The sequence below is a fragment of the Anabrus simplex genome, chromosome 1 (assembly GCF_040414725.1).
Source record: "Anabrus simplex isolate iqAnaSimp1 chromosome 1, ASM4041472v1, whole genome shotgun sequence".
NCBI classification, from domain to species: Eukaryota; Metazoa; Arthropoda; class Insecta; order Orthoptera; family Tettigoniidae; genus Anabrus; species Anabrus simplex.
The window spans coordinates 115,986,695-116,013,993 of record NC_090265.1 but is presented as its reverse complement, the minus strand read 5'-3'; the positions used below and the strand labels follow the sequence as shown (position 1 = coordinate 116,013,993).

The 27,299-nt window shown below is 39.0% G+C and overlaps 1 protein-coding gene across 3 annotated transcripts in view; it reads right to left on the bottom strand.

Moving 5' to 3' along the window:
* The window catches only part of emp (epithelial membrane protein), a 577,758-nt gene that overhangs the window by 151,168 nt on the left and 399,291 nt on the right, over positions 1-27,299 (bottom strand). The window lies entirely within an intron of this gene.

Sequence of the window (27,299 nt, the reverse complement as noted above, 5' to 3'; positions counted from 1 at the left end):
CTAAAACGTACATGTTTTATGTTGTATTGCTCTTGCAGCATTACATTTACAGATGTTAATGTTAGCCTGTTCCTCTCTTCTGCCCATTGGTCAGACATAAGGGAAACACCGTATCTTCATGCGCATTACGCCCAGGAATAAAGACATAATAACCTATAATTCTGAGCAGTTCAAAATGCTGTTGGGCATATGTCACAGGCGTTTAACAAAATATATTCCCACTTACATCCTGTACCCAAAGGAATGCTCAAGCTGCCGACTCAAAGAATGCGGTCTCAAACAAAAAATTACGACAGTTAACCGTATTGACTATCGCATATCACCAAAGATGACTGGGTACCCAAATATCGTTATAGTATACCTTCATGATCAAATATATAACTCTGTTCGTGACTTTTAGATATCTGGCGGCAAATTTAAATTACCCGAAGTTGACTTTAAAACCTTCTAAATGACTAGAATTCAATATAGCGGAATTCATTATTTTGGGGCGGGATGTTTTTTTAAATTATTAACAAAGACATCGCAATGGGGAAATATCTCGGTGGCAATGAACACTTACAGTAGTGTCACAATAAAGTAAGGTAAAAACATAATCACCCAACAACAACAAAAGTACAACAAGCAATACTACTACAAAAACAAGAGCACCACAAGTAATTCCATGGAAGGAAAATATTACAAGAATTAATACTAGTTTTTAAATTCTAAATCCAGCATCATAATATACAAATTAACACACAACTTCTTCTAACTCAACAAAATCACGGATTTTCCACGAAAACCGTGAAATATGGCGACCCTTACAACATATAAAGTTAATTTATTTCTGCACGAGAAATCAAAGCTTAAGAATTTAACACAACTCAAACGTTAGTCACGATAACATAATATTACAAAAATATTCCTCCCGGAGTTTAGTAATTACATCACTTTAACTGTAAAGAAACACTGGATACTGTGAGATCCCTGGAAGCCATGTATTCTTGAACTTTATCAGTGCTTTTAGAGACTATGTGCTGTTAGAGGTGGTATGTGACGGAAGTGGTCCTCTACCGCAATTAAACTTGCGACTCAGTGACGGTCTGTGATTTTGTTATTTAACCAGAAGCTTCAAACTCCCAACGTACAGGAACTAGACTTTGCATGAAGGTTTAACTTTAGATGTAAATTTAGCATAGCAACAAGCTTCCATTTTCCTAATAATCTGCTTCTTCCGAATAGCTAATCTTTGTCCTGCTAGTTAGGAAACTATAATAACAGTAATGCTACAAAAACTCTCTTGTTTTATGCACTCACTATGACAATTTTCTGTTAATAAATTATATATGATGCAAAAATGATAGTGTAGAGTCAAGGACAACTTCGGAGGAACACGAGGATGATGCAACGCCTGTAGGAGAAAGTTGTACTGATTACGCGGGCAAATTTACGAGGACATTGTCAGGGAAAGGGTTGAGCTTACATGCGTTCTGCATACTTATTTCGAGCAAATTCATGGTCATCATTTAAGGACTAGGAAATTGGTCTATACTGACTTCACAATTACTAGTAGCCTACAGTCTTTTCCTAGGACAGCCAACATCTCTATTGCCTCTAGGATGTTAGTTGTAGGCCATTTTCAAAAGTCTTGAAATATCCGTCCTAAAAACGTCTGATTCAAATCCATAAGAAGTATTAAAGACAGTACTTCCTTGTTTTGGAAACCATCAAGCCTAGTGCAACCTTTGACTGATCTTAAGGTCATTTCAGCAACAGTTATCGAGCTATTATCCTGGTTTCTGAGAATTCAAGTTTTACTTCCGTAAACACAAGTTGGAATGGACATCAATTTATAAAATGTTAATGGTTTCTCTTTCCTAGTTCTATTTATGTGTTATTTTTATATTGTCAGATATTAGTGCCGGTCGTATTTCCATCTATTATAATTTTTGTACGGTATTTGTCTTCACTGGAAATGCACTAATGGACTAATTCCTCAAACAGAGGGCAAGTTTGGTGAAACATATGCAAAAGGAAACTAGCTGATTAAAGGCATCCACAGCCTTTGACGAAAACCATTTATACACTCTTTAGAAAGAAGGACATGCACAAATACACCTTGTGTAGAAGACGATATCGTTTCCTAATTAACAACGTATTTCTAGCAAATTCTGCTCCTAAAATTTATACCGAAGTTTCCGTCCTTGGTTCAAATCTCTGACTCCGTGCACAACTGAAAATTGCCTGTACTCTGAGCGACATTCTGAGATAACTGAGCCTTGATGCTGTGTACAGGCAGGAATCTTTAACCAGTGCCTCACTGTAAAATTTTAGCAGTTGTTAGGTTTGCTGCACGACACCCCGTTTCTTAATTTTTCCTTTGCATCTATCCTTCGTATTTGAGAGAGATGCGTATCCCTTATGGCTTTTCATACGCCATTTCCAATTATTGAAACGAAGATGAAAACCTGAAATCCATACAACAAAAGTGAATTCGAAATGTTACCTCATTATCAGTGAAAAGGCAGTTATTTCCTGGGAAAATCTTTGCGGAGGTTGGTAAAGCACATTCCGTAGCTGTGATTCACTGGGGAACGAATTCCTGAGCTCAACGCTAATGTAGATAGCTCAACAGGAAGTGAAGTCCCTCTTCCCCTTAACTTTCTTCCCTTAGCCTAACCGATACCGACGTAAGATGACGTGTACCTAGAGATCAAGGGTGAGAAATCTGAGTCGAATCCAATTTCTCTTTTTTATTATCATTAATATACTGCAAATCAGTATATATTATGCCAGCGAGATAGTAAGGAATCAAAGAAATATATCCAACGATATAAAATCAGAAGCACACTGGATCTTACTCTAGAGAGCAGAAAAAGAGCCAGAAACTTTAATATATTTCCCACAAGACCTTTCATCTTCTAGTCGTATTGAACACTGAGAAGATGTTACGTGCAGTGATAAAATTGCTCGGCACAATCCAGTATGGAAAATTTCTCTGATCACTGAGCTACATTTCTATTGGTTAAGATACCGAAATATTTTGTCTTGGCTGTAGTAACGCAACGGTAAACTTAAAAAGACAATCCATTTTTTAATTTTACGTTTTTGACTTTCAGTCTTGTAAGACAATATATCAGCTCTAGTTTATATTACTGATCAGGGAGAAACTGATTTTATGAACGTATCATTAAATTTAACAGACAACCATACCCAAAGCCGATTCGAAACCGGCAGCAGAAGCACCGCTCCACTGCCTTGAAACTTCGCTCTTATTTGCACTTGCAGATATGAAAAATATGTGCCGGCCCCGTGGTTTAGGGGTAGCGTGCCTGCTTTTCGCCTGGAGACCCCGGGCTCGATTCCCGGCCAGGTCAGGGATTTTTCTCTCGACCTGAGGCCTGGTTCGAGGTCCACTCAGCCTACGTGATTAGAATTGAGGAGCTATCTGACGGTGAGATAGCGGCCCCGGTCTCGAAAGCCCAGAATAACGGCCGAGAGGATGCATCGTGCTGACCACACGACCCCTCGTAATCTGCAGGCCTTCGGGCTCAGCATCGGTCGCTGGACAGGCCAAGGCCCTTCAAGAGGTGTAGTGCTATGGGGTTTGGTTTGGGGTTTAGATATGAAAAATGTGTTGACACAAATACGCGAGTGCTTAGTGAACTTGCTTCTCTTGACTAAGATCGAATACGAGTACGGCCTAAATCCATAGTTCACCATTCTCCTTCATGTCGACTTGCGTACGTTTGGGATAAACTCTGAGACATTTTATTCTGCCTGCAAAGAGGTGGAGGTTCCAACCGAAGTAATATGTGTTAGAGGAAATGGAACGTCTCAATAGACGCGCAAGTTATAACCGAGGTGTCAAAACAAAATACTAATAGAAGATCATACTTTTATTAATATAAGAATAATTATTATGCGAATAGTGTCACGACCGTATGCAATATATTGGATGCCTATTTAAAGCCACAGTAAAACAGCTACTTAATGTCAACGTAAGGTGACGTTCATTTTTAGAAATGCTACAGCGTTTCTCTTGCTTTATGTCAAAGACATTACAAGACACAGTTCATGGTATGGTATTAAACTCAACATGCTATCATACATAGGTTCTGGGTCACTAAAGGTTTAATAAAATTGGAACAGGCTAATTCTCCTGATTTCGCAGATACGTTTCTACAAAGTTCTAATTTCCTATTTTTTCTTCTGTTAAAAACATTTTTCTATATCATATAGTGGGCATCTTTTTTTTTTGCTAGGGGCTTTACGTCGCATCGACACAGATAGGTCTTATGGCGACGATGGGACAGGAGAGGCCTAGGAATGGGAAGGAAGCGGCCGTGGCCTTAATTAAGGTACAGCCCCAGCATTTGCCTGGTGTGAAAATTGGAAACGACGGAAAACCATCTTCAGGGCTACCGACAGTGGGATTCGAACCCACTATCTCCCGGGTGCAAGCACACAGCCGCGCGACTCTAACCGCACGATCAACTCACCCTGTATTGGGCATCTTATTACGAGTCTCATCATCATTTGGAGCATCTCGCAGTGTGAAAATGTCTTCACTGCATAAACTCCCGAAGGTGTTTGAGTCACGTAGCAATCAGCTTACATTCGGGAGATAGTGGGTTCGAACTCACTGTCGGCAGCTGTGGTTTCCTATTTTAACACTAGGCAAATACTGGGGCTGGGAGACCCAGCTTAACAAAGGAAAAAAGAAGGTTAATATTCATTCGATTGTTAAATATGCTACAATTGTTGTTGACAATTCCTGCACATATCCCAGTGTTGGCATGCTTCCTGGCATTTTAATAATAATAATATAATAATTTTAATAATTTAAATATTTTAAAATAAAATTTTCAAAATTTCCCATCTTTGTAACAATATATCACTGTTTCCCTTATAAATTCCAAGTTTATAAGAATTTTCGTACTTTTCCTTTTTTAAAGTGTGCATCAAACCTCCAGCTACAAAATGAACCTCAATCATTAACATAGACTGTAATTCGGATTTTTTGTTGGGTTTTTCTTCCGAGCACCAGAAAATATTAATATTTTTGTAAATAAATATGTTATATAAAATCGAATTTCAATCCCATTGATCTGAAAGAGGTACAGATTGTAGTACAACACTATGGGAGGAAACTCTGAAAAATTCATAATTATCCGTGAAACAGTAAGGGAGTTATAAAGAAAACAGTTAAAAAGATGGGACATTTTGAAAATTTTAATTTGAAATGTTGTAATTAGAATTTTGACATTACTGAAGTTGCTTCTGATTGCTCTGAAGCATGCCAATACTGGGTTATGTGCAGCATTTGTCAACTACGTTTGTAGCATAGTCTATGTAACAATCGAATTAATATTGGCCTATTTTCCCTGTGTTAAGCTAGGTCTCCCCCCTTAATTAAGGCCACAGTCGCATCGTTCCCACTCCCAGCCCTTTCCTATCCCATCGTCACGGTGCGACTTAAAGTAAATAGTAAATTTAAAAAATAGGTGTTCATGTCAAATTTGACCGGCTGTTATCCACAGATTATATTTGCGTAGTTTCATTCTTTCGAATCTTCATAAATGGATCGTAACTTTCTCAAATATAAATGTCACAATCCTTAACACGAGACGCAACACATCCTTTCGACGATACGTACCAACAGTCACAAATAATATTTTCATAGAAGATTCTAGTAACGTTTATTTTTCTGTTTGTCTTTATACTCCAAAATATTTCAAATTGGATTGTTGAGCACAAAGGGAACGAGTTAACTAAAGACTACAAGGTGATGTTACCATCAATTCTGTATGAAAGTAAGAACATCATTCAGTATTGCAAAATTAAGTTCGTGTAGGATTCGTTATCTAACTCTAGTCTTAAATGTATGAAACTATAAGAAAGATTCTCATAACTTTAATTAAAGAAACGTGGAGTGTGTGTTCTCGACAATGGAATGGTGCAGATGACAACTTTCACTGAGACTGAGAAAGGTTGACTGGGAATGAGATATCTTTAAACTTTGAAGCTTTCCTCTTAGTAGCCGTCTGAACGACAGCGTGGGAACGTGTGGCTAAACACATGCGAGTTAACTGAAACAGAATCACTAGAATGCTATACTTGGAATGACGATAAGTGGCATTCACTTCAAATTCTAATCCAGTGACCTCAGTAAGAGGGGCATTTGGAAATACAGTGTATCATGCAGCAGTTATTTCCAAGGTTCCACTTATTTTGGGGCCAAGGTCGCCGCAGGTTTCTGATGAGTAGGATTAATGAAGAGCATTCAGGGTCTTGGTTGAGCAACGAAAATGTTACCTATCAAAGGAAAGGTGATGTGAACTTATTTGAGAGGGGGAAATGGTATTGTGTAAGTTCCGAGCAGGTATACTTTTCTCAGAAACAACTGAATATATAGATACAGTACGTTTGTTTTGGGTATCCACAGTGTTTGCATCCACACGGAGATGAATTATATTTTTAATAATTAAAATTAAGTTTGATAAAATATTAAATGCGAGGAATATAATGTCATGCGCTCATTCATTTTTTCTTTTGAGCACCGATCTACGGCTCTGGACACAAGCTCTGCATTCAGAAATAACGTTGGTTCGAACCCCACAGTCGGCTGTCCTAAGAATGGTTGTTTGTGGCTTCCCATTTTCACTTCCAGGCGAATGCCGGGACAATTCCTATTCATAGGCCACAGCCGATCCTTCCATCTCCTTACCCAATTTCATTCGCAATCATTCATTTCATCTTCATTAGCTCCTCAACTGGCATGAGGAAGGGCATCCGGCCGTGAAAACCATGTCATATGATATGGCATCTGATATGTGAGGAACCAAGCTTGAATGCCTGATGTTATCACGTTGGGGATGAATAAGGTAAACTATCATGGAAAAGGACTTCTTGAACACTAGAATGGATGTTCCACGGCCCACATGGCACCACAACCCTGTTGGACTTTGGCCTACCAATCGACCGCTGCTCATCCCGATGACAGTTTATGAGGCGACGCGTGGTGAGCCGTATTCTTGGCTTTTTAGACCGTGGCCGCTCTTTCATCGTAAGAAAGCTCCTAAATTGTTCTCATGTAGGCTAACTGGAAGTCAAAGCAACCGTCAGATCCACTTGACCTGACCGGTAATCGAACGTAGGGGCTCCTGATAAAAGGCAGGTGCGCTACCCCTAGACCGGGGGGGTCGGCTCGAATGGATGTCCTAGGGATGAAAATGTGAAAAAGAGGTATGTTTCTGTAAGAACATGAAATTTTTTTTTGCTAAGGGGCTTTACGTCGCACGACACAGATAGGTCTTATGGCGACGATGGGATAGGAAAGGCCTAGGAGTTGGAAGGAAGCGGCCGTGGCCTTAATTAAGGTACAGCCCCAGCATTTGTCTGGCGTGAAAATGGGAAACCACGGAAAACCATTTTCAGGGCTGCCGATAGTGGGATTCGAACCTACAGCCGCGCGCCTCTACGCGCACGGCCAACTCGCCCGGTGAGTATGAAAATTTGGTTGTGGTAAAAGGTGAGTGACTATCAGAATGGGAAAATGAAAAAGATCCTTTAATAAGCAGCGAATTTCCCTTGCGGATTGAACAATCGATCAATAGATGGTTTATTAATTATTGATTTAATTTACTCATCAATTGACTGATGAATTCGCTTACACCTACCTGAGTAGCAGTAAAATGTTCCACAAGCATTATCAAAATAGGTCATTCCGTACATAAACCCATGCTGAAGACTGGAAGTAAAGGTAGGCTAATTACTGCGTGGAAGAAGTGAAGGCTGCCCCACTGAGTAACGTAAGGAAAAGAATAGACTATAATGTTGCGACCTCGAAGGCTCTCCATGTGGCGCGCTATTGAGAAGGTCAGGAATAAACGCGGATGATGAACGGGAAACTGCATACAACGCATACATAAATATTCATAGTCGATAAATTTCGTAATGCATACCAGCATACTTTTATCGGCTTAGAAATCTCATTTCAGGTATACTGTATTTTCACTGTTTATGAATCACAGCACGATTTGAGCATTATTTATCATCTATTGTAATAAATTACAATATATTCTTATATAACAGTAAACAAACCAATGAAAATCACTACAAACAAGTAAGATTTAAACTGAAGTAGATCTCAATTTATGATCTGTGTTTTACAATAATTTCTTCGTTTGTGGATCCTTTTCTTACCCAACAATGATGGGGATTATATCAACCATTTGCCGCAAGTTTTCTCAAGAATTATTCCCGGAAGTCGTCTCTTTTATTTAACAGGAGAAACTGAGAAATACCTTCAGCGTTATACATATTTTTTTTTTTTGCTACGGGCTTTACGTCGCACCGACACAGATAGGTCTTATGGCGACGATGGGATAGGAAAGGCCTAGGAGTTGGAAGGAAGCGGCCGTGGCCTTAATTAAGGTACAGCCCCAGCATTTGCCTGGTGTGAAAATGGGAAACCACGGAAAACCATCTTCAGGGCTGCCGATAGTGGGATTCGAACCTACTATCTCCGGGATGCAAGCTCACAGCCGCGCGCCTCTACACGCACGGCCAACTCGCCCGGTTTATACATTTTTGGCTCATTCATTCTTCGCCCTATTCAGTGAGATAATGATGTTTGTAAAGTATGATGAATTGTCGTACACAGGGCATTCTGGATAAAATTATTGATACTGTGAGCTAAAAATAAAATCTCCAAAGCTAAGCTTCTAATACAAGTAAAGGTTTTGTACCAATAATCCTGACAATACAATTTGAAGAATGGGAAGTGAAGCCTATTTTCTCACTGGATGTGAAATATGACTGAAAAACGATATTAACCTGAGGTCTGCTGGGAACTGTAGAAACGTTAGGAGAGGTACTATGGGACTAGTACAAGCCGTTTTCTGGGGCGAGGGTGTAAATCTTGGGAAAACGCAGTCACCGACAATAGTGGTGATTCAAATTTAAGCCACTCGGAACTGACTTCGTATTTCTGTACAGCTCAGACCTCAAGTATGGAGGAAATGTTACTGAAATACTCTACTGTTGAGAATTTTTACTTCCAAGGATCAAACTAAGATCAATATGACCCTGATAAGGTGAGGTTTTTAGTATGAAGAGAAATGAAATATCCTGAGGCAGTTCAATTCCATTTGTTCTTTCACTACTACCATCTAAGTCACAATGATTTTCCATTATTTTTGACAATATGTTGTTTGAGTCATCAGTCCATAGAATGGTTTGTTGCAGCGCTCCATTCCACCCTATCCTGTGCCAACCTTTTCATTTCTACGTAACTATTGCATCCTACATTTGCTTTAATCTGCTTGTCATATACCAACTACATCTAACTTTAGTTTATCCATCTCCGTTTTCACATTCTCTAATCTACCACAACGATTCAAACTTCTAACATTCCACGCTCCGACTCGCAGAATGTCAGTATCCATCTTCCTGATGATCGCCCCCTCTCGTGTAGTCCCCACCCGGAAATCCGAATGGGGGACTAGTTTACCTCCGTAATATTTTACCCGGGAGGAAGCCATCATCAGTACATCATTCATACAGAGAGAGCTGCATGTCCTCGAGAGTTAGTTACGGCTGTAGTTTCCCGTTGCTTTCAGCCGTGTAACAGTATCAACACAGCTAAGCCATGTTGAGTATTATTACAAGGCCATATCAGTCTATCATCCAGACTGCCGCCCTTGCAACTTCCGAAAGGCTGCTAACCCCCTTTCGAAGAACCATTCATTAGTCTGGTCTCTCAACAGATACCCATCCGATGTGGTTGCACCTGCGGCTTGGCTATCTGCTTCATTGGGACACGCAAGCCTCCCCACCGCGGCAAGGTCACATGGTTCGCAGGCGAAATACTATTATAATGGAGTAGGCCTACTATAGATCAATCCATAAATTCAATTAGTCACTTCCAACAGTCACCAATTACCGCTAAGTCAACTCTTATATAAATGAAGTCATCCATCAACAGGTACGCTCTACAATAGTGGAGAAAGACGATTTCAATTAAGGAAATAAGAGAAACAGTATTTCTCTAGGAGGCTATGTGGCCCACTTCACCCTTCGACAGTAGCCCGTTTGGAAAGGATGCAGGACGTATTCTCATGCTACTATCGTTAAATCTGAATGTATAGCAATATTTCTGCAGATCGTTTAAACTTAAATCGCAGTAGATCAAATTTCTACCTACCAGTCAAGTGAATTATTTCCATGGTTTAGTTGTAGTGAGACGTCTTTTCTTCAAGAGCCACATACCAGACACATTCATAGACAAGAAAAGGAACAGGTGGTTTCCCTATAACTGCATAGCCTTTGGTGATGCTATTTGAGGATCCAACCAGCCTCTGGGCTGATGACCTAACAGACATGCAGCTCACAACAGATAGATCTAGCTCAGGATGCCAATGCATACGAGGCTTGGTTTTACATGATTACTACCTCATTGGTATCCTAAAGGCATGCCAATAATATCTCCCCATGTGATTTCTCTCCTTGTGACACAACCTGACTGCACACCTAATTACAGACAGTGGAGTTAAACAATTGGCTGTGTATTACCAAATGCACGACTGGTGACTAGTGTTGAAATGTAGCACCAAATACGTTACCTGTTTATCCATGGCACACGCTCAGTGACCTTAATTTAAACAAGCGATTCTGAATTGCGTTGCCAAAATCACTGCTACTAAGTCAGCAGAGGTGCCAACTTTTGAAGTGGGTTATCAGTAAATTCCTCCAGCCGCACAACCCACATAAAATATTCGAGTCAGATCCAAAGTATGCTCTTCCCCTGCTCGATAATGGCATCCTCTTTGCCCTTCCAACAGCTATCTATTCTTAAATATATCATATTTCACAATAAAATTTGCACATTCTGTGACAAATTATTTGTAGCTTGTTTCGCACCTAGCAGCTGTTTTTCAGTGTAGGTTTTCTTGAAGCATCCTTCCAAGTGTGATAACATTTTCGTCTTCTGATGTGCTTAATGTAGGTCCAAATCCTGTCTGATTTTTCCTGTCAACACTGAAAAGTCTTTCTGTGGAGAGTTATTGTCAGGTGCGCTTTTAATACTGTAAATACAAACATTGCTTAAGATGTTGTAGAAGAGACGCGCAGAATAGATTCACAATGAAATTCATAATGCTCACAGATAACAGAAGGAAGTGACGATCGAGTCAGTATAGTTGTCAACTCACAAGCATTAAAACGAGGAGGGTTAAGCAGTAATGCTCTAAAGGAATGGTACTTTCTTCATTTCTTCTTTTTCGCAGAAAATTATTATTTCAGGATAATATTGCTTTTACGTAATAATTTCCCATTTAACCGTAATGCCATAATCGTGAGGTGAAATCCGAAATAATTACGGACAATTCGTAATAGATGGCACCTTTGATCAGAGATCAGTCTGATATTTCAAAGAGAGACCTTTGTATGGTAGGTGCTGATATTTTGAAACATTAAAGTGATGAAAAATTAGCAAACGCAACTAAGAAATTACTTTAAACTGATTTTCATAAAGAGACATGAACGCCTGTTTGAGAAAGAAGCCTTCCTGTTTTTGCTATATCGTTGTTGCGCCTCGAAATACCGCTATGTTACAATGTTGAGGGGAGAAATACTGACCCGCAGCACATGTATCACTTAAAACGAGAATTCGTTGATACAGTTCATGTAATACTGAACCTTCGATGACAAAACCTTTCTGGTCAGAGTTCTAAGCTGAACTCTTATCACGCAACGACGGTATGTTTTAACAAAAGCGTGGTCAGGTTAGTTAACTGAGGAATATGGTAATCCGAGAGGAACTCTGATTATCTCATGACCGAAGTTTAACAACAGTAATAGGTGGAAAATTCATCGTGAACAACATGGCGCAATATTTTGTGATATGACGCGATCAGGAAGAGAATGAACATAGGTTTATTCGCATGACAGCCCGTTTCAAAACCCGCCCGAGCAGGACACGCGCCCGCACAGTATGATTGCATACTTTCTACAAATACGTACTTCCGGGAAGCAAATCCTATTGTAATATTAGACACCAACATATATTTGAACTTTCATCTTATCTAATGTGTACATATTTTAGATTTTTGCAAGTTTATTTGTGATAGGTCAACAACTCCAGTGGCGCAGTTTCCTATATAGTCGGTTCGATCCCAGCAGAGCTTCGTTAATTCTGAAGGGTTTAATTCAGTGTCCTCGACTTCTAGCACGTTGACGAGCTCCAATGGGACAAAATTCCGGCATCCCTTCTTTGCAAAAAGCAGTTACCGGAAGGGACTGCTCGTTGTTTTATAAAGCTGGTACAACAGCTACGTTTCGTATTCCAAAAACACCGACCGACAAAATTAATGGATCACTTGTATTTTGAAAGGATCTGTCTGTTATTGCTAACCTTAGTTACTTATGTATTTCTTCATGAAAATAATCAAATGTAAACAATAAAAGAAATGTTTCAAAATTTAACATGCTTTATACCTTTGAAAATATAAGTGCTCCATTATTTTGCCGGTCAGTGTACATTGATTTTTTAAAATTTAAGACAATCTATTAATACGTCGTGGAAATGGTGTCAATCTTTAGAAGAACCAACAGTTCATTTAGAGCTAAAAATGTAGGAAATTATCAATGCCAGTCTGACAAGATAGCTAAACATAAGTAATTCCACAGATTACCTCCGACAATATTTAATTGCAACTTTTGGGAAATGCTAAAATAGTATCTTATTTCAACAATTCGAGACCAACACTACCCCCAAATATGAACACATCATAAACACTAACGCAGCGCAAGTATACTGGGCTCAAGGTTAACAATGACCTCCTACAACGAGCTTATCGCATATTCAGTATCATTATTGCAATTTTATTTCCACTACTATTTACAAAAGGAAAAGATCTCGACTTAAGTCAAGACTCAACAACTATTCTCTTCTTTACGGTATCTTCTAGGAGAAACTTTATTTTACTAAAACAAAGACAATGCTCTGCCAAAGCAATACTGCCAACTCTTACCTCTACAAGCTAATAACATCAAGAGCAAAACTAAACAATCAGTACAATATTTTCTCTTGTGTCAACTATTTGTAGATTAACATATTTTTTTTCAGGAAATATCTCGTAATACATGAAATAACATTCCGAATTTCCTTAAGTACTTTTGCGCCGTCAAACAGAAAGAACAATGGCACGCTTGCCATTTTCATCACGCTTCCCTCTAATTGAACGAAATGGTGGGTGGGAACACTTCTCATTTACACCACACGAGCAGGTCAACGTCTTGCACAAGTTTTGTAATATCACCGCTGTGAATTAATTCATTACATAAGAACAGTGAAATGTTCTATAACGTATTTTTGTCTGCATCTGGTGGGAAATTCTCACAGCGATAACTACATGCACTGACTGTGACACAATGCGTGGATCTATGGTCCAGGCATTTCACGTTTGAAATCGCATGTTCTGTGAGAATAGCCCACTTCTTGGTAACTGCATGAGCGTCTTTCTGAGGTCAGTTCGGAAGAATGAGCGAAGAGAGATACGAGGAAGTTTCTCTCACAGAAATGTATACCTACATAACACTTAATTTCGATACATATCAAAGCATACACATCTTGCTACTGTAGAAGAAAGTCTTACATTCACAAGGAAAGAGCAAGAATATTTTTACTTTCGTAAGTGAACTGTGATAGTACATAACCGTACAGTTACTTCCCCACTCTCTCGTTCAAAAATGTTTATGTTACACACTGTAACACAGCATCCACAGTAATACAGACTACTGGAAAAAAATCACATGCACTAACATCGCTAGTTGCTTTACGTCGCACCGGCACAGATAGGTCTTATGGCGACGATGGGAGAGGAAAGGGCTGGGAATGGGAAGGAAGCAGCCGTGGCCTTAATTAAGGTACAGCCCCAGCATTTGCCTGGTGTGAAAATGGGAAACCACGGAAAACCATTTTCAGGTATTGCATCAGTAGGCCAATAATCACATTGTCCTAGCCCCCAAAAAACGGTTAGCATTATTAACCGCCGGAACATTTTCAACAAGATTATTATTTATCCATATTGCCAGGGTGGTGGGGGTGGTGGTGGTGGTGGTGGTGAGTGATTTAACCCTGCAAAGCTAAAAATAATTACAGTCGAACCTCGATATCTCGAAATCCATTACTCGAATTTTCTATATCTCGAAGTAACTTCAATTTCCTAGCCGTTTGTCTTATTCTTCCCATGTATTTATTTCTCTTTTACCCAAAATTCCATTGTACGAAATTCTCGAAACAAACGTCCCCCTTCCCTCCAAAAGCTGAAAATATTTTGTAGCTCGAATGTTGTATAAATATAACTGTGCAATACAATATATAGAGGCATGATTTTTTCGCTTTAACGATAAACGCGACAAGAAATATTTTGAAGCGCTTTTGAGATATCTTAAAGAATCATGTGATTCTGGTTACGAAATCAGTGATTTTGTTTTCGCGAATTACAGCGAATTGAAGCGATGAGGCCAGTTTAAAACGAAATGCACTTATTTTGCGATAAGTGCGAAAATGCAGCGAAATTAATTGAAAATAACGATCTTGAAATTGTATTCGAATATCACGCGTGTGAAGAGAAACAGGTGACAGAAGAACGATTTCTCAATTTCTCAATTAATCAAAATTTTAAAAACCCTTGATGGTATGGCGATATAGAGTGACAGCTGAGGCCATATATAGTGAAAAGGGCAATTTGTTATTAATATTATAGTTCTAATCAAGATTTAGTTACATAAGGCATCATGAATGATTAACAATTTTGTTTCTCTTCATCTATCTTTCGCATAAATAATTCACAAATCTCACGAATTAAACATGTTGTGAATAACTTTACGAAATGATGAAAGCGAAATTAAAGCGAAGGGGTCAGCCCTATTTCGCGAAATAACGCGAAAAATTGTATTCTTTTCGCGAAGTCGAACAAAAATTAATGCGAAAAAATCATGCCTCTAACAATATATAAGGTTTGTGTTTTGTTATTCCTTAACGTACCACATGCTACAGTACATCTTCCCGGCCGACCTCGGTATATTTGCATCTGTCCACCCCTGGTGGGTTACCATAGGCAGTTGAAGCTGCATGGGAACTCTCCTGTATAAGCGTTAAATGCAGTGGGTATTCTTCGATCATACACACATACAGTCGAATGTAAATTATAGTGTTTTCACAACAGTAAATGTTGTAAAAAAAAAAAAAAAAAAACAGAAGAAACCAACAGATTTTTACCAATGTGTTAACGAAGGTATGTTTCATGTTCATATATAATGTGTTTTCAACGAGTTGGTTACAGCATGAGTTGTAATTAAAATTTTAAAAAGCTCCAAGTGCTCTTTTATAACGGTTAAATAATACTGTATCAACTCGTAGATACATACAGTATAACTCGGTTATACATACTCAAAACCAATAATTCTCTGTAACTCAAAATTTCGATAAATCGACATAATATTTAGCTCCCGAGATGATTCGAGATATCGAGATTCCGGGGGGTATATTGCATACTGATGAAATTGTCATTATATCGGTCTGTTTTCAGTGCGACATTGCAGTACAAAAGTGATTATTTTTTTTGTTTTTTTTGCTATTTGCTTTACGTCGCACCGACACAGATAGGTCTTATGGCGACGATGGGATGGGAAAGGCCTAGGAGTTGGAAGGAAGCGGCCGTGGCCTTAATTAAGGTACAGCCCCAGCATTTGCCTGGTGTGAAAATGGGAAACCACGGAAAACCATCTTCAGGGCTAAAGTGATTATTATTATTATTATTATTATTATTATTATTATTATTATTATTATTATTACTGCCCCCGCAGGGAGGAAATAATGGCAAAATTAGGTGTGAACTCAATGACGATGTGTGGATATGAACCGGTTTCAGTGGTGAAGTCATGTGAGGTGAAAAGAGGAGGATAGGTCACTTAGGAGAATAATAGATTCGGCCATGGAGGGTAAGAGAAGCAGGAGACCATGATGGCGATGGCGGGTTTCAGCGTTTAATTACTTAAAGGCAAGAGGTGTGAAAGCATTGGTGATTATATTACAATACCAGACTAAACGACTTGATGAATAGAGTTAAGGCGGACAACTCAGGAGATATTGACCATATTATTATTATTATTATTATTATTATTATTATTATTATTATTATTATTATTATTATTATTATTATTATTATTATTATTATTATTATTATACTATTGAGTTCGTAGTTTGGGCACACACGAATATAAAAAAAAATCCGATAATATTTAAGTGCAGTAAAAATCGCCAGTGTTTATTTTCTTCGGCCTTCATTTTCATTTCAGTGAATAGTTTATTGATCTCTGACACCACAACTGCATGTAATAATACGCCATTTTCCCGATTAATATTCAGAGAACATATAGATTTCTCAGATGTCTGAAACATGTTACGGCGGTAACATCTTCGAAGACTTAGCTTAATAATAATAACAACAATAATAATAGCAAAAGCAAAGCAAAGCAAAGTCATCTCCGTACAGGCCATGAAGGCCCTTGGAGGAGTGGAAGGTAAAGGCTTCCACCATTGTTAACCTCGGCACGTGATGGGGTAGAGAGGTTAGCTCTACGCCCGGCCACCTTTGCCCCCAGGAATTAACCTGGTACTCATTTTTGTGTAGGTTGAGTGAACCACAGGGCCATATGCACCTCCGGAAGTGGAAATCTCGTTTCTTAACTTTTACGACTTCCTGACGGGGAATCGAACCCACGTCCTTCCGGGCGAACCGAGCAGGCCTTTACCGCCTCGGCCAGATAGCCCCTAATAATAATAATAATAATAATAATAATAATAATAATAATAATAATAATAATAATAATAATAATAATAGTTATAGGCTTTACGTCTCACTAACTACTTTTACGGCTTTCGGAGACGCCCAGGTACCGGAATTTAGTCCTGCAGGAGTTATTTTACGTGCCAGTAAATATACAGACACGAGACTGGGGTCAGAAGGCCAGCATCTCAAACGTCTGAGCCACTCAGCCCAGCCTTAGCCTGGAACATCACAGAACTAAATACCTTATCGTCGAAATGAATCAATGTTTTATTTTCACGTCCACACTGTACTCGAATCAACGTATTAAGTCGTGTTCAGTACATATCCTATACGTCGAAGAGATGTTACGTTTAAATGCAGCACAAAAATGGCCAACCGATCATCTGTAACTTAGTTCCTTTCTAACAGAATAAATATGACTTACGCCACAATAGCCCAATTGGTAAGAGTATCCGACGTGAAATCAGAAGTTGTGGGTTAGTATCCCACTGCTGTTTGTTTCTAGTACTATCGAAATTCTTTGAAGATACGTTCTTAAAATAAAAATATAAAGTGAGCCTCAACGGAAAGGAAGTCTGTTACAACACAGTGGACTATTAGTCGGGGAAAGTGTCTTACGTTTTAAAGTAGGTGGGTGCATTATTGTGAAAGGAATGATTTGGGGTTCAATGTAGAGACTGATATTTAATTTCGGCATTCGGACACTTTTACGAAAAGGAATAAACTGAAGACTGATATCCAATTTCAGAGTAGTGGTATGGCTTGCTGACTGATGGGAAGAGAATGGTGCCGTATAAGTGATATTGTATAATGTGAACGAATACCGACTCATGTCATTTGCCACAGAAGGTACAGTATCATAAATCTGAAACCGATTGAATGGATTGCCTGATGCCTTTCCCTTTGCGTTGGACTGGGTACGTGACTAACTTCATGCCTATCGTTAGTTAATTTCGGAAACCACATGTCTCTGGCGCCATTCCTAAGAGACACAGAAAGGCCACCTGTAATTAAGGGTAGAGTTATTTCCCAAGTTAAGGATATGTAACACCCTTCACCTGCTACTATTGACAGGAAACTCCTCTCTGATGTAACTAAACTAAAAATCAGTCAGTTTCAGATCCTTTCAAGTATGCTTGATTTCCAGTCATTTTTGGATTTACCGGGCGAGTTGGCCGTGCGCGTAGAGGCGCGCGGCTGTGAGCTTGCATCCGGGAGATAGTAGGTTCGAATCCCACTATCGGCAGCCCTGAAAATGGTTTTCCGTGGTTTCCCATTTTCACACCAGGCAAATGCTGGGGCTGTACCTTCATTAAGGCCACGGCAGCTTCCTTCCAACTCCTAGGCCTTTCCTATCCCATCGTCACCATAAGACCTATCTGTGTCGGCGCGACGTAAAGCCCCTAGCAAAAAAAAAAATTGGATTTATTGTCCATACGTATCACTAACATGTCCGGATCCATGGCTAAATGGTTAGCGTGTTGGTTTTGACCCTAGGGGTTCCGGGTTCCATTCCCGGCCAGGTCGAGGATTTAAACCTTCATTGGTTAATTTCGATCTTCCAAGCTGGGTATGTGTGCCGTCTTCAGCATTAGAATTCATCATAGTAAGGGCCCCATTCTCACAGACGCGCAGGTCACCTCTCAGGACCTGCGCCATTCCACTCCGGAGCCGATCCGCCATTAAATTAATCACTAACATATCACCCACACAATGCGAAATATATTCGATTGGTACAAATATTAATGCCGTATGTATCAAATTTGACTATTATAACGGTTCGTTTTGAGAGTGAGGCGAGAGGGAGGGGTGTATGATAGTTTAACAACTTACTTCAGACCAGAAATGTGTCACATCATGAGTGAATATCACGGAAATTATAATAATCGTGTGATTTCAATTACCATGAGTAGGCATTTTGATTTGACGCCCTTCGGACTGCCTGCGTGTCAATTTCAACATTCCATTTTACTCTACCAGATGGCAGAGAAACCAAACATCTATTAGGTAACCAAGGGCTGAGTTTTTAATTCTTTTTCTATTTAACACCAAACATGTCACCAGAGATCTTCTACATGCCAGCATCGTACGACATGGACAGCCGAATGGAATTTTTTCACCTTTCAAAAATCCGATTACCTCTGCCGGGTTTGAAACCGTGATCTTGGGATCTTAAGGCTGACACTTCACTACTGATCCATACGGGGACAAAGAAAGCGTGCGTTATCCTTTTTTCTTGTACAAATCTATTACGACGCGGAAGTTGCTTCTACTGTCACTGCAGGTACGTCACGGAGAATGATACAATATCTGATTACTCTATGTATATCTTGTGTGACGGTCTGGTGACCTCCGTAATGGAGTCTTGAAGGAGGTCGCAGTTAGAATTACAGTCAGAATGGAGGTCAATTTTCATTTCCTCCAGTGCAGCCAGTCTCTTCCAAAACGACGACGCAACATTACTTCATGTTTCATTTCAGGAACCTATGATCAGTGCTCTTTTACTGCCGGTATGCAACGGTACGCAATACCAGCACCTTTTCCCAAGTTTTTAAAATATCCCTTCAGGCATGCAACTAAGGGCCGGTTCTACCACCTACTGGTAAAGTAGCGCGTAACTTGCCCTCCGCGTAAAAGGATGTTTCCGTTCGACCACCCCCAGGTAGCGCTATCGGCAGCATAAATCGTAGTTACCCGGCGCGTAATTTATCGGCCACTTCGAGGGCCCGATAAGACTTTATCTGCCGGACAAGACTTGAGAGTTGAACATTATTAGCTGTATTTCTGGTGACATACAACTTAAATTAGCTTATTATATTGAAAAAAAGCATGATACTGTAACAGTGGCCGATATTTTATTGCAGAATCTTGAACATTGATGTTTCCCTTGAGTTGCAACGGTCACACCAGCCTCTCGCATCAGTAGCTTAGGGAACACATTTTATACGTCAAGCTTTCGTAAAGAAACTTTAAAAGGATATAAAATCAAAATCTATTTGGAAATCATTTCAAATGGGCTTTAATTTTCTACTTTTTCAGTTTTCAGATACGTGGTATAAGTTACTGTATGTACCCTATCTAACTCTAGTGTTCTCGGAGCGTAATGGCTAACGCACTCACTTCGTAATACGAGGTTCGTAGGTTCGAGTCTTTATTGTGACGGATCTTTTTTTTTTTCATTATTAGCGTTGTGTTAATCTGTACGCCTCTTTTCATACGTTCTTTTGTTAATATATTTCATTGAAATATTTAATCACAATATTATGTCTACTAGGAAATTGCTTTATATGTACCGGTGTGCTACTTATAGAAAGTGATGTTATGATTAATAGCACATAGGACTGTCGCCCAGGTAGCAGATTCCCTATTAGTTATTTACATAGTCTTCTTGTAATTTTTTTCGAAGAAATGTGAAACTATTCCATTCCCAAATTCCTCTTCCTATGAATGGATATTTATCCCGATTAGTTCTTTACATTTACAGTACCTTCCAACTTTATCTTCATAAAGTTAAACATTAGAATGAAATGCTTCATCAATAAATGGAAGCAAGTGGAACTAAACGAGGTCACAGAACTAGTTGCAAATAGAGCATCGTGGAGATTCTTAATCAATTCACAGAAGCCTGCAGATAGAATGCTCAAAGGCAATAAGTCCGTAAAGATATGTGTGTATACGTATATGGAAGCGTGTAAAAGAGAGTTAACAACAACGGCAGGGAACGAAAATACATTTTAAAAAGTAAGTTAGAAATACGATAAAAACCTGCGTACCTTCTATTACGGAGCAAGCGACTTGACCAATCTACTACGAGAATACTTTTCAAAAACTCTGCCTTACATGACAGGTTATAACTGGCGTAAGAAAATGTAATCTCGAGATTTTAATCCCAATTAGGTATTGATATTGAAGATCATAGATTAAAATCACGAAAGCTTGACATAAATCGTTGTCCATAACTCTTATGACTCCCCTTATTAGGCTTTTTGGTGATAATCAGCATACGCAAGCACAGGGAAATAAGACAATCGAAATTAGTTTCATGCATCTGACGATAGATAGCACCACACTCGAAAGCGAGAAGTCGCTGAAAATCAGTCTAGCCAACTTCGTATATCGGTATCTAGCTCCGAGTAGCTACCTAGCGCTTGCGCGGAGGTGGTTGGACGCAAGCCAAAGTACCAGCCGATTTACATCTCCAGGTAGTTTACCTCCCGGGCAGCTGCCAGCCACTTTACCAGCAGATGGTAGAACCGGCCCTTTAAATGTTGAAATCATCCTGGGGACATGAGCTACGAATTTTAGGTAAATAAAATATAATAAAGTACTGGAAGACTCGTGTTGCTCCGAAGCATTCGTTATAAATAGGTCAGATAATTCGTCTTGATATGCCTGTCGTAGTCATCTTGTTTTGCCTGCACTTTTCAAAGGTTTTATGAACATTTAATGAGAAGCGCGTTGTGGTATCCCGCTGTTCGTAGCCAGAAATCATGCCATCTGTTTGGTAAAAATCTATCCATATTTTCGCTTTTCTTTAATCCTGCGGTTCTTGATGTAAAACTCGGTATTGTGTCGTAGAAGGCAATGGTATTTTTAATCGCACATAGAACGGTTGTCTTGTGAGCTCACAGGTTACTTTTTGCCAGGCAGAGATTTTTTTAAAGATGCATTGCCTTCACTTTTTCTAGTGTAGCTAGGTTATCTTTCGATAGGTGTTACCATATAATGTCTAAGGCGTGTGTCATGATGGGGTCTGTTTGTACGTAGACTTCTTTCTCTTAGCAGTAACGCTCTGCCATCTGTTGAATATATTTGGAAGCTGGGAAAGGTTAGAGATTCAAAGAGTATCTACCAGGGAATAGTATTCTTCCGTGATCAGAGGAAGTGTATACTCTCTGGCTTGACAGGTAGTAATCAAACATGGCTGCATGGAATCACATTACTACGGATGAAAATCACATAGCCTATATCAGAATATCAATGAAAGAAAGTATTAGTCGCTTAGCACCGTGCTAAATACAGAATGTGAGCCTTCGCATGCAATTATTGGAGTGATCATTTAATGATTTAATTTTATGATTGCTCGAAGCTGGTTGAACTTAGAGACCTGTCAATGTCTCATGATTCACCGGCAGGTGATTCCAGAGAGAATAAAACAAAAATTAAGCACATGGGCCCAGTAGAACGGACGGACAAATTTGTCAAAATAGTTTTTTAGTTAACTCTTAATATATAGATGTGAATACATAACACCTTTAAATAAGGCAGACAGGTGCAATATGCTTTATTTATTCCTAAAAATTGCAATCCTTTTATTAATAATCGTTATCCACTCGATCAGATTAGCAGTTTGTCTTTTTGTACCACTACAAGCGCTAATGTGAGTCAAGGCAGAGTTTCACTTAAGACCTTATAACTAAATTCGGTGTGGACGTTTTTCAAAAAATCAGAAAGTGCCTCAGGATTTTAAACCAAGGAACACATTACAGAAATAATTATGTAAATAAGTTATTTGGCTAGTATTTGAATAAAAAAAGAAAGCGAGTAAAGAAACAAGCGATTTAGGCCCTTTTTCTGGAACTGCATTTAAGCCGGAAGTGATTTTCAAACTTTGTTGGTTTAGTTTGATGAAGCTATCCAAGATTCACAATTTGAAACCTTTCCGAAGTGTATGATAGAAGTTTTGAGGTTGCTCTAATAGGCACCTACATGGTGAGTACCCGGCACCTTTTCTTCTTTACCCATCCCATCAGTTCTGTTTATTCGCGTGTATGTGGAAGAAATATCTGATAAACTGTGTTATTAATGGGTTAATGATGGTTGTATACAACAGTAGTAATTTTGTTAACTGCCCCAAAGTTTTAAAAAGGCAATGTCTCGACATCTTTGAGAACAAAATGAGAGAAAGTCGAGTTATGACACATTCAGAATAGCCACTGTACGCGCAGTATTTCTAACTTTGGATCTATGAAAGGTGCAACTTTTCGGTACTTCACAAAATAATTCATTTACAGAAATATGTAGTGAAACGGTTAACACATTGTGCCGTTAATTTCCAACACGTTAATAATATTACCATAAAAATACTTATTATCGTGTGACTACGAAAGTGATGAGGCTGTGTTCAGAGAAGCTGTTGAGGATGTTAACCTAGGGATCAGGATAAATGGCAATGTCATTAATAACATCCGCTTTGCTGATGGTACCGTTGTGTTAGCCAGTAACCTTGCTGATATTCAAATTATTATTAATAACCCTGTAAGGATCAGTACAGCATTTGGTCTGTTTATTGATGTACCTCCTATGTGAAATATTTTAGCTTAGAACTTTGGCCGGTAAGGTTCTGTCATCTAAGGCGCAATATTGTGTGAATATTGTCAAGGAATTCTCGCTCTTCATAATATATGTGCTTCGGGTCAGTATATCTCCAAAAATATTATCACATAGGAGGTTTTGTCCCGGCAACGACGATATGTTGTTGATGCATACAAATTAAAAGTAGAAAGAGAGAAGGAATTTTATGCAATAACTAAATTGTTAAATAAAGAATGGGTCACTCCAGGACGAATAGCAAAGTTTTTTTTCTATTTTAAGAAGTATGTGGCAGAAGGACGTGAAAAGAGATTAGCACCACTAGTAGGTTTAATTAATATTAAACCGGGCGAGTTGGCCGTGCGCGTAGAGGCGTGCGGTTGTGAGCTTGCATCCGGGAGATAGTAGGTTCGAATCCCATTATCGACAGCCCTGAAGATGGTTTCCCGTGGTTTCCCATTTTCACACCAGGCAAATGCTGGGGCTGTACCTCAATTAAGGTCACGGCCGATTCCTTCCAACTCCTAGGCCTTTCCTATCCCATCGTCGCCATAAGACCTGTCTGTGTCGGTGCGACGTAAAGCCCCTAGCAAAAAAAAATTAATATTAAATGTAGTAATATATAAACTGTTGTATTAAATAAGCTAAGGAAGGGGAAGATACATGTTGTCCTAGACTATATAATATTGTTAACGTCTAGGACAAAATAAATTACATTTAGTATAGTAATAGTCAAATAATTGTGACAGAGAAATGTAAGTCATGTATCGAATTTAATGAACTGCAATAAACGAATGCTTTCTCCCCAGTTTCAGGCGATCCGGAACTGGGAGTTGGGAGTATTCCATTATATTTGGTCTGCTTATGAACATTGGTACGACCAAGCTGATTGTATTTTCGAAAACACCTAAGGAGGCCTCCTTGCAGATCAACAACACAATTGTTCAGCAAGTGTTATCCTTGATATATCTTGGGACTGTAGTGACTTAGGACTGCGATCCCAAGAATGAAATATCCAGGATTGGGCAAGCCAAAACTTTGTTCAACCGTATGAGAGCCCTATCAACAGTAGAGATCTCAACCTTCAGCTCCGAGTTTGGATGTTACGATGCCATGTTTTCCCTGGCATTCTGTATGGTTTTTAAGGCTTAGCGCTTTGCTGGGAGGCGGATTGTAGTTTTCGAAATGTACTTGTACAGAAGAATGCTTAGAATATCCTGGGTAGAAAAGAAGACCAATGAGGAAGTCCTCAATTTGTTAAATGAGAAAAGGAGCTTCTAACAAACATCAAGGAACAGGTACATTACGTACATCATGACAGGTGAACGATATGAACTTTTCCAACTCATCGTCGAGAAGAACATTGAAGCAGACATTGGGGAGATGGAGAAATTCCTGGCTTAAAAACCTGGGCCACTGCTATGGATGAACTTCCATTAAAATCTTTCAAGCCACTATTTCATGGGTTAAATAAATTGGACCGCCAACCTTCTTAGGGAGACGCCGTCCTAAGAATAAGTTGAAACCGATATACCGTACAAAGTAAACAGATTACCTGTAGTAATATAACGAGAGCTCTAGAATTAACTGTAGCTCGAGCTGTATTTATTTGGCTACCTTAGGGGATAACTACAAAATTAATAAAAGTGCATAAATATAAAACAAAACAAATGCATATAAATTCATAACCTGTACACAGAACGAAACGTTCAGCATTGTTTTACCTTTGCATTTAAGCTCTTTGGGAAGCAGTCTCTCAGTCAATGCGTCGGCTGTTGGCTTCATCAGAATAACATAATTACGTCCTGTTGGATGTGCGATCTGTAGTCAAATACATTGTTGAAGATGTTTCAGTGCGCTATTCTGCGACAAAATGAAACTGGTAACATGAAAATGATAATACTGTGACGATAGATAGCTATTAAGAGGCGAGTAGTTTGCTGTTTGACCAATGTAACACAGAAGAAACGAGAAAAATCAGTTCACACCTAAAGTTTCAAAAGTACCGAAATACAGTATAACAAATCTTCTCAGTAAATAGCAAAGGAACATAGTCAAAGTCACTGAAATTATAAGAATAAAAATGACAAAACCCTGTCTGATTAGGAGCTACCTGTATGAAAACTTGCAGATTCCTAGGCCTTCAATTCTTTGAGATATTTTTTCTACGCAGAGGAATTGGCTAATACATATTTATGGGATAGTACTGTACACAAAAATGGAATGGGGCGTGATAGTCGAGTGGTGTTGTTATTTGAATTCTCACCAAGGTGGCCGCCAATGTATGTAGAATATCTGACATGAAAAGTCGCGTTCGTGTGATTCGGATTACAAGAGAAATGAGGGTCCTTTGACTAGTATCACGATGTATGGTTACCACCTGCCCCATATTCCAGGCAATGCATTATCTGATTCTGTCCTTCATATTTCAATGACAAAATTTAAAAAGTGACTCGAAAAGGAGAAAATAGAGGGAAACTTCATGATATTCTTGATGAGGCTCTAAAATATCTCCTCCAGTCCTATGATTTCTCTGAAGCTACGAGTGTTCAGTCTGAAGAACAGCATTCATTTTTCTAGTCTGGAAGGTGCAGCCGAATGTCTTCAATTAACCCAGGAGATTGATATGGAAGAGCTCTTTGAATATTCCAGCGTTTTGGAGACATCCATTCCGACCTAGTGGAAAGTGGTGTATATGCATCGCAGAAATGGCTAAAATGTGTTTACAAAGCTTTATTAAGTGTGTAAACTTCAGAAACTTAAAAAATTCGTGTTGTTTTATTTAGTGTTTCTGATTTTGAAATATTTTTCTTGATGGCAAGCGAGTGGACTTATACGAAAAATAGATGCTCAATGCCTCAAAGAAAGGGCGAACTTCTGATTTCAGAATTACGAGAATGCCATGTCAAGAATTTCATACCTTGATACAATCTGATGTTGACGTTCTAAAGGAAGCGAAGTCTAATACAAATGCAAATACACCTGAAAGAAATAAGATCATTTAATCTTTGTTCTCAAATCAACAACGTCCATTATTTCCAAAGAATGTCCCGTATTTTTAATGACACTTCCCTTATTTCGTTTGGAAAAAGGTGACACTCTTTTCAAAACTATAAGTCTGCTTACTTGTTTGAAACTGAAATTACGAACATTGGTTAAATATAGAAAATAATATAATAATGAATTTGGACGAGGTGAAGGTTGTGGCCTGAATTCGATTTACCTGGCGTATCCTAAGTAAAGGCGGCTTGTCTCGCTTTGTTAAATCCCCTCGCATCGAGTTAAGAACTCTGCGGACCTGACCATAGCCACTAACCCGAATTTTTCTCGGAATATGTAATGATGACACCAGAGAAAATTCCTGGATTTGTTTTCCATTACAAAGTTACATACAGCAGTCAGAATGAGGGCTGCATACAAATGAGAATAGGAAATGTCATATCAAAGTCATATTCTCTGCGTTACATGTCCAACATTAGTCATGGGAAAATCCATGTCAGTTACAATATTCAAACAACGTGCTTTAGTAAATACCCCTCTGTAGATGCGAAATAGTGCAATTACATCACGAAATGGTCAGTTTGGTGCGCCGATGACGTACACTCCGTAATGTCTCCTTTTCGTGGATCCTCCAACGAATGTTTGTAATAATTCATGCCTAATATTCAAAACTGATTTCAATAATGTTATTGGCTTGTACATCCCACTAACTACTTTTACGGTTTATTCATGCTCTGAGGTGCGGAAATTTAGTCCCGCAAGAGTTATTTTACGTGTCAGTAAAGCTACCGACACGAGGATGACGTATTTGAGTACCTTCTAATACCACCGGACTCAGCCACGATCTAACCTGCCAAGTTGGGGTCAGAAGGCCAGCACCTCAATCGTCTGAGCCACTCAACGCGGCAAAAAAAAAAAAAAAAACTGATTTCGTGATAAAATATGCTACAGGAGTATTGCTATGCAATGGGCATTTATTTGTATGCTTCTTGACTTGATGTGATTCGACAATAGTTTACTTCACGTAATCAAATACTTGAGTTCGTGATTACGTAGAAAAACTGTGCCAAAAGATGCTATAGGTCGTGAAAGTTTCGCGATGCTGTCTCTTAACTTTAATTTTTAAGTCCCCGGAGCTTTCAT